The sequence below is a fragment of the Lupinus angustifolius genome, chromosome LG06 (assembly GCF_001865875.1).
Source record: "Lupinus angustifolius cultivar Tanjil chromosome LG06, LupAngTanjil_v1.0, whole genome shotgun sequence".
Taxonomy (NCBI): Eukaryota; Viridiplantae; Streptophyta; class Magnoliopsida; order Fabales; family Fabaceae; genus Lupinus; species Lupinus angustifolius.
The window spans coordinates 15,069,271-15,076,579 of record NC_032014.1 but is presented as its reverse complement, the minus strand read 5'-3'; positions in this window follow the sequence as shown (position 1 = coordinate 15,076,579).

The window sequence follows — 7,309 nt, the reverse complement described above, 5'->3', positions numbered from 1 at the left end:
CCTACCAACCACATACTCCTTGAACTTATGGTTCAACACCACCGATTTCATCAAACCACTGATGCCCTCACCTACTAATAGGAAAAGGAAAGGAGAAAGAGGGACACATTTTCTAATGCCACACAATATATTCACCTTCCTCGTAGGACTGCCATTAACCAAGACATAAAAAGAAGTAGAAGACACACACTCTATCATTCACTTCCTCCACTTGCCATAAAAATCCAATTTCTCCATCAAATGATCAAGAATACTCCAACAGACAGAATTATAGGCCTTAGCAAAGTCAATATTAGAGATTGCACATTCCTTTTTGCTCTTAACTTTCAGATTAAATTTTATGAAGTTACTTTGAGTGTGGTTTCAAAGATTTTCAAACCTTCTGAGCATTATAACAAAGTGTATAAAGAGTTATCAGATTGCAAGAGATCATAGTGTTTCAATCTTGTAAAGGTAATACTTGCCATTATTAAAGTTTTCTTCATTCAATTTTCTGAAATACTTTCTATCACAAGGGTGTGATAAGAAAGGGGATAGAGTCACTTGGAAATGTTGTTTTCCAAATAGTGACATAGGTATGAGAGAGAGAGTAAGGTACAAGAAGTCTCATATTGTGGTTTCAAATATTTTCAAACCTTATGAGCATTATAACTAAGTGTATAAAGAGTTACCAGATTACAAAAGATCATAGTGTTCCAATCTTGTAAAGGTAATCCTTGCCATTATTAAAGTTTTCTTCATTCAATTTTCTAAAATACTTTCTATCACAAGGGTCTGATAAGAAAGGGGATAGAGTCACTTGGAAATGTTGTTTTTCAAAGAGTGACATAGGTATTAGAAAGTGAGTAAGGTACAAGAAGTCTCGGGGTGAGAATTTGTAATTATTACTCTTAATATCTAGTGAATAAATCTCTTGTGTTGCAAGAGTACTGGATGTAAACTTCGATGGACAAGAAGGTGAACCAATTTAAAACTCTCTGAGCACTCTCTTCTCCCTTTTCTCCTTATATTTACTTGATATTTTTCTGCATAACTTTTCCGCTGCTACTAACTCTGAAATTTGCAGAAAAATCTATCATAGATTTAAGGCAACTAATTCACCCCCTTGTCTTAGTTGTCATCTCAGTCTTACAATTGGCACCAGAGCTTATTTTGAGTAAATTATTCTCAAGTCTGATCCTGTATCTAAGATTGCCTCAAGATCATTTTTGGAAGAAAGTTCCAACATCAATCACCCTCCAAGTTTCGTTGAAGAATGTTATAACTTATGGAAAATCAGAATGAGAATCTTTATAGAATCTCAAGATATGGATATTTGGAAGGTGATTGAGGAAGGACCTTATGAACCTTTCACCGTTGTTAATGGTGTAAGTGAATTAAAGCCAAAATCCTCATGGAATGATAAAGACAAAAAGAATGTGCAATACAATCTCAAAGCAAAGAATATCCTCACTTCAGCACTTGGCATTGATGGATTCTTTAGAGTATCAAACTGCAAATCTGCTAAAGAAATGTGGGATGTTCTAGAGACTACACATGAAGGAACTGAGGAAGTCATAAGGTCGAGACTCAATACTCTCTCCCATGAATACGAAATGTTTCGTATGAAGCTTGGAGAGAAAATACTAGATCTCCAAAAGATATTTACTCACCTTATAAACCATCTATTACAATTGGAAAAATATTATCAAATAGTGACTTGAACTTAAAAGTTCTCAGATCACTCATCAGAACATGGCAACCAAAAGTAACAACCATTTCTCAAATGAAAAGTTTATCAAAAATGTTATTGGCTGCTTTATTTGGCAAATTTCAGGAACACGAATAGTAACTCAGCCAACTTGACCAACATGAAGAGCAAGAAAAGAAGAAGAAAAATATCTCTCTCAAAGCAAATGCAGATATATATGATTCATTAGGAGATGAATCAGAAAAGAAGAGATGGAAGACATAAGTATTTTGGTAAAGAAGTTCAGCAAGTTCCTTAAAAGAAACACATGCGCTAAAACTGGACAAATAAAGAAATTTACCAAGAATAATGATGCCTCCACTTCAAATCAAAACTTCACATGTTTTGAATGTGTTAAGCCCGGTCACATGAAGATGGAATGTCCAAACCTAAAATAGAATTCATTCAAAGGGAAAAATGAAATGAGGACTGGACGAAGAGCATGTATAGCTTGGGAATTACAACTTGCATTTAATGAAGAGGTAAATGAAACTAAACTATTTTCTTCGTCTGAATTACAACTTGCATTTAATGACTTACATGACGCACATGTCAAACTCACTAAATTGTTCTTAAAACAAAAACTGAGTTAGAAGTATTCAGAAATAAACCATCATCTTCTTCATGTCAAAACTGCATTACTCTTGAAAAGAAAGTTTCAACATTAAGTCTTGAACTTAATAAATTAAACAAGAGTAGCGAAAATCTGGATAAAATGATTAAAGATCAGAGACATTCTACAAACCGAAGAGGTCTTGGCTATTCAAACAGCCAAGTTTGTAAGAAACAAAATGTCTAAATGAAAATAAACTTTCAGAAACAAAGTGTCCATGCATTTAATTGTAGTAGCAGTAAAACTAGGATACATAAGCATCATCCAATATGTACTTATTGTGAGAACCATGGGAATACACCAAATACTTGCACGATTAGAAAATATGGTGTGCCCTTAGGTCACTATAGATGGGTTGAGTCGTCTTCAATCTATGGTACTTGGACAACGGTTGCTCAAAGCACATGACAAGCGACAACGACAAGTTCCCTGTCCTTACTCCAAGGGACAAAGGCTATGTTACATATGGTGACAACAACAAAGGAAAAATACTTAGAGTTGGTAGAATCACTAAGCCACACTCAACAACTATAGAATGAGTATTGTATGTTGAAGGACTTAAGCACAACTTGTTGAGCATAAGTCAACTATGTGACAAAGGATTCCATGTGGCATTCTACAACGATAATTGCATCATCGAAAGTAAGGATTCTAAAAACTCTAAACTAATTGGTAAGAGAATAAATAATATATATATATATATATATATATATGATTGACATAGATTCTTTTTTACTAGTAAAATGTTAGTTGCTAATAATAATCATGATGTGTGGCTTTGACATAGGAGAATTGCTCATATTCATATGGATCATTTGAATAAACTGATTAAGAAAGATTTAGTTGTTGGTTTACCCAAAATGAAGTTTGTTAAAGACAAACTATGTAGTGTTTGTCAAATGGGTAAACAAACAAAAACTTCTTTCAAACCTAAGTATATGGTTTCTTTCGATGGACCATTGTAGTTACTACACATGGACTTATTTGGCCCTTCAAGGACCAAAAGTTATGGTGGTAACTACTATGCTCTTGTTATAGTAGGCGATTATTTAAGATATACTTGGACTCTATTCTTAGTTCATAAGAATGAGACATTTAATGCCTTTAGCAAATATGTTAAAAGAGTTCAAAATGAAAAATCACTAAAAATTGCTGCTATAAGAAGTGATCATGGGGGAATTTCAAAATGCTTCTTTTGAAGAATTTTATGATGATCTTGGTATCAATCACAATTTTTCTGGTCCTAGAACACCACAACAAAATGGTGTTTTAGAGAGAAAGAATCGGTCCTTAGAAGAGCTTGCTTGTACAATGTTGAATGAAACTAATCTACCAAAATACTTTTGGACTGATGTAGTTAGTACAACATGTTATGTTTCAAACAAAGTTCTTATAAGAGCAATTCTCAAGAAAACCCCCTATGAACTCTTTAAAGGTAGAAAACCAAACATTTCTTATTTGCATGTATTTGGTTGTAAATGTTTTTTTTAAATAATGGTAAAGACAACTTAGGCAAGTTTGCATGTATTCGGTTGTAAATGTTTTGTTTTAAATAATTTCATTTCTCATTTCTGATTTGTACATTTTTTGTTTTAAAGCTTACAAAATTTCCAATAAAAGAACTCTAGTCATGAAAGAATCTGTTCATGTGCTTTTTGATGAAACCAATCATATAATAAAGGATGGATTAACTCTTGATGAAGAGGACTTCCCAAGTTCCCCTTTAAAAGAAGAGTCTTTTACCAATAAAACAATCAATACTGAGCATTTCAAAATGTATGATACTCTATCTTATCAAGAAGAGCATATTCATTTTGATTTACCATAAGTAAGTGTGTCACTGCCCATTTAAAGCTAAATAATGTATGTATAAACATGGCCTTCGTTTATCAAATAGAACCTTCCAAGATTGATGATGCAATCGATGATGAACATTGGATTCATGCAATGCGGGAAGAGCTAAACCAGTTTGAGAGAAATGAAGTTTGAGAACTTGTTCCTAGACCGAATAATAGACTTGTTATGGGAACTCGTTGGGTATTCCATAATAAATCATATGAAAATGGAATTATTGTTAGAAATAAAGCTAGACTGGTAGAACAAGGATACAATCAGGAAGAAGGAATAGGTTTTGATGAAACATTCGCTCTTGTTGCTAAACTTGAAGCTATTCGGTTATTACTTGCATATGTTTGCTTTCTAAATTTTCAGTTATATCAAATGGATGTAAAGAGTTTATTTCTTAATGGTTATATACAAGAATAAGTTTATGTCAAACAACCTCCATGTTTTGAAGACTATAAATATCCTTCTCATGTATATAAACTAAAGAAAACTCTCTATGGCTTAAAGCAAGCTCCACGTTCTTGGTACGATCGTCTAACAAACTTTCTACTTGAAAAAGGCTTTACCAAAGGAAAGGTTGACACTACACTTTTTATTAAGAAAATAAATCATCATACTCTTCTCGTTCAAATATATGTAGATGATATTATTTTTTGTTCTACTAATGAGATTTTGTGTAGTGATTTTGGCAAAATGATGCTATGGGAATTTGAAATGTCCATGATGGGTAAGTTAAATTACTTCCTTAGATTTCAAATCAAACAACTCGTGAATGGTATGTTTGTAAGTCAATCAAAATATTGCAGAGACTTGCTGACAAGATTTGAAATGGATGACTGCAAGCCAATTGCCACTCCTATGGGTTCTAGTACATACATTAATACAAATGAAGCTGGAAATTGCATTGACATATCAAAGTATCGAGGTATGATTGGTTCCCTAATTTATCTAACTACTAGTAGGCCTGATATAATGTTTAGCGTGTGCTTGTGTGCATGTTATCAATCAAAACCAAAAGAATCACATTTAGTTGTTGTCAAAAGAATCATGAAATATCTAAAAGGCACAATTGACGTTGGATTATGGTATCCAAAAGGAAGTATATGTGATTTGGTAGGATATTCATATTCATATTTTGATGGTTGCAAAACTGAGAGAAAAAACACAAGTGATACTTGTCATATATTAGGAAATGCATTGGTCTCATGGTCATGCAAGAAACAAGCATGTGTTGTCCTATGTACTACTAAAGCAGAATATATAGCGACAGGTAGTTGTTGTCTCCAAGTGTTGTGGCTTAAACAAAAATTACGAGATTATGGCATAGATTTAGGTTGCATTCCCCTAAAATGTGACAATACTAGTGCTATAAATCTCAAAAGAATCCATTAATAGATTCTAAAACCAAACACGTAGATATAAGACATTACTTCATTAGGGACCATGTCCAAAAGAAAGATGTGACTTTAGAATTTGTTGATACTCATGACCAACTAGCAGATATATTTACTAAACCTTTAGCAAAAGAACATTTCTATAAAATTAGACGAGAATTAGGCATACTTGATGAAGCTTACTTGTCTTAAATGCTTATACACGAATATATGTTTGCTTCATTATGTTTATCTTATGCTTACTTGTTCTTAAAATTGCTTTGTTTTGTTTAAAATTTTCAATTTTGGGGTATATAATCGATTACATAGGGTCAATAATCGATTACCAGACATCAGTATGCCTGAAGATTCGAAATTCTGGGGTCAGTAACTAATTACTCTATAGAGTAACCAATTACTGCATATGGCAGAAATTTTTAGTAACCGATTACTCAAACCAGTATTTAAGTAATCTTCTCCATTTTTCAGACATTTCATCTTCTTCCTCAAACCCCTCTTTTGTGTCTACCCTATTTTGACTCTAAAAAACTTCATCTTTGATCTGATTTGAGTGATTTTTGAGTCATTTCATATCACCTTTTAGATTCTAAACACTTCTATTCCATAAGTTTCGTGTTTAGTGGCCAAAATAAAAAATCCTCAAATATCTCAAACACTCAAAACCTTTTTTTTTTTTAAACTTCAATACATGGCTTCATCATCAAAAGCTAAGAAGCAACGTACCAGTATGTCTCAAAAAAAGCAAGACACTCCATCTTCTGAGGCTAATCCTCTAGATTTTGCACAACTTCTCGCCAATGATGGTCAACACAAAATCTTCTCAGAGCATTTTCTTGGACGACCAATCTTTGCTCCTAAGTATGGCAAGATAAGTAACTTTGAGTTTGATGATTTCCATTTCCCTATTCTACTTAGGCAACAAAATCTTTTTCATTTCTGTGAGGAATCAAATGCCTACTACCCCGAACTTGTTAGAGTATTTTACTGCAATTTGAACTTGAGGAAAAACCGTTTAACATTCTCAGTGAAAGGAAAAGAAATTATTTTAGATGTAAAGACTTTCATATCAATATGTTGTAATATACCTTATCAAGGTAGCAATATTTCGGTCTTGTATGTGAATGGGATAATTATGATAGAAAAGATTTCTACTTCTCTATGTGTAGATTTTCTAAACGAAAAATAGAAATGTGTAAGTTACAGGCTTTAGGAGAAACTGTGAAAAGTAGAGATATCCTTGTTATAGGAAATCTCAATCTCGAAGATCGTTAGCTTCACTACTTTCTTAGCTATGTCATTGTTCACAAATTCTCAAATCATTCTCAAATTAATGACATGGAATTACAATGGATGTATGCTCTTAAGCATAACCTTCAAATCAATTGGTCTTTGACAGTAATGAGACAAATGTGATCTGTGCGAAAAACTCATAGCCATTGCTTTATGCAATCATCATCACTAACATATTTGAGCATTTTCGTGTATCCACTGCTTGTGCGTCCAAAATCGTACTTGATGCACGCGATAGTTGAAAGTGCAAAGTGTCAAGGATACCACTAGCATGTCTTTTCCTTTGTTTTGATGAAGACAAGGTTCTAACAAAGCTTGAAGATGGCTCAACAATCAACAGGCCTTATGCTCATTTGGCCATATCTAGACAAGGGTGTAAATTGAGTCTATAATCTAAGTAGTCTGGGATGTGTGTCGTAGTAAGTGAGTATAGGTTAG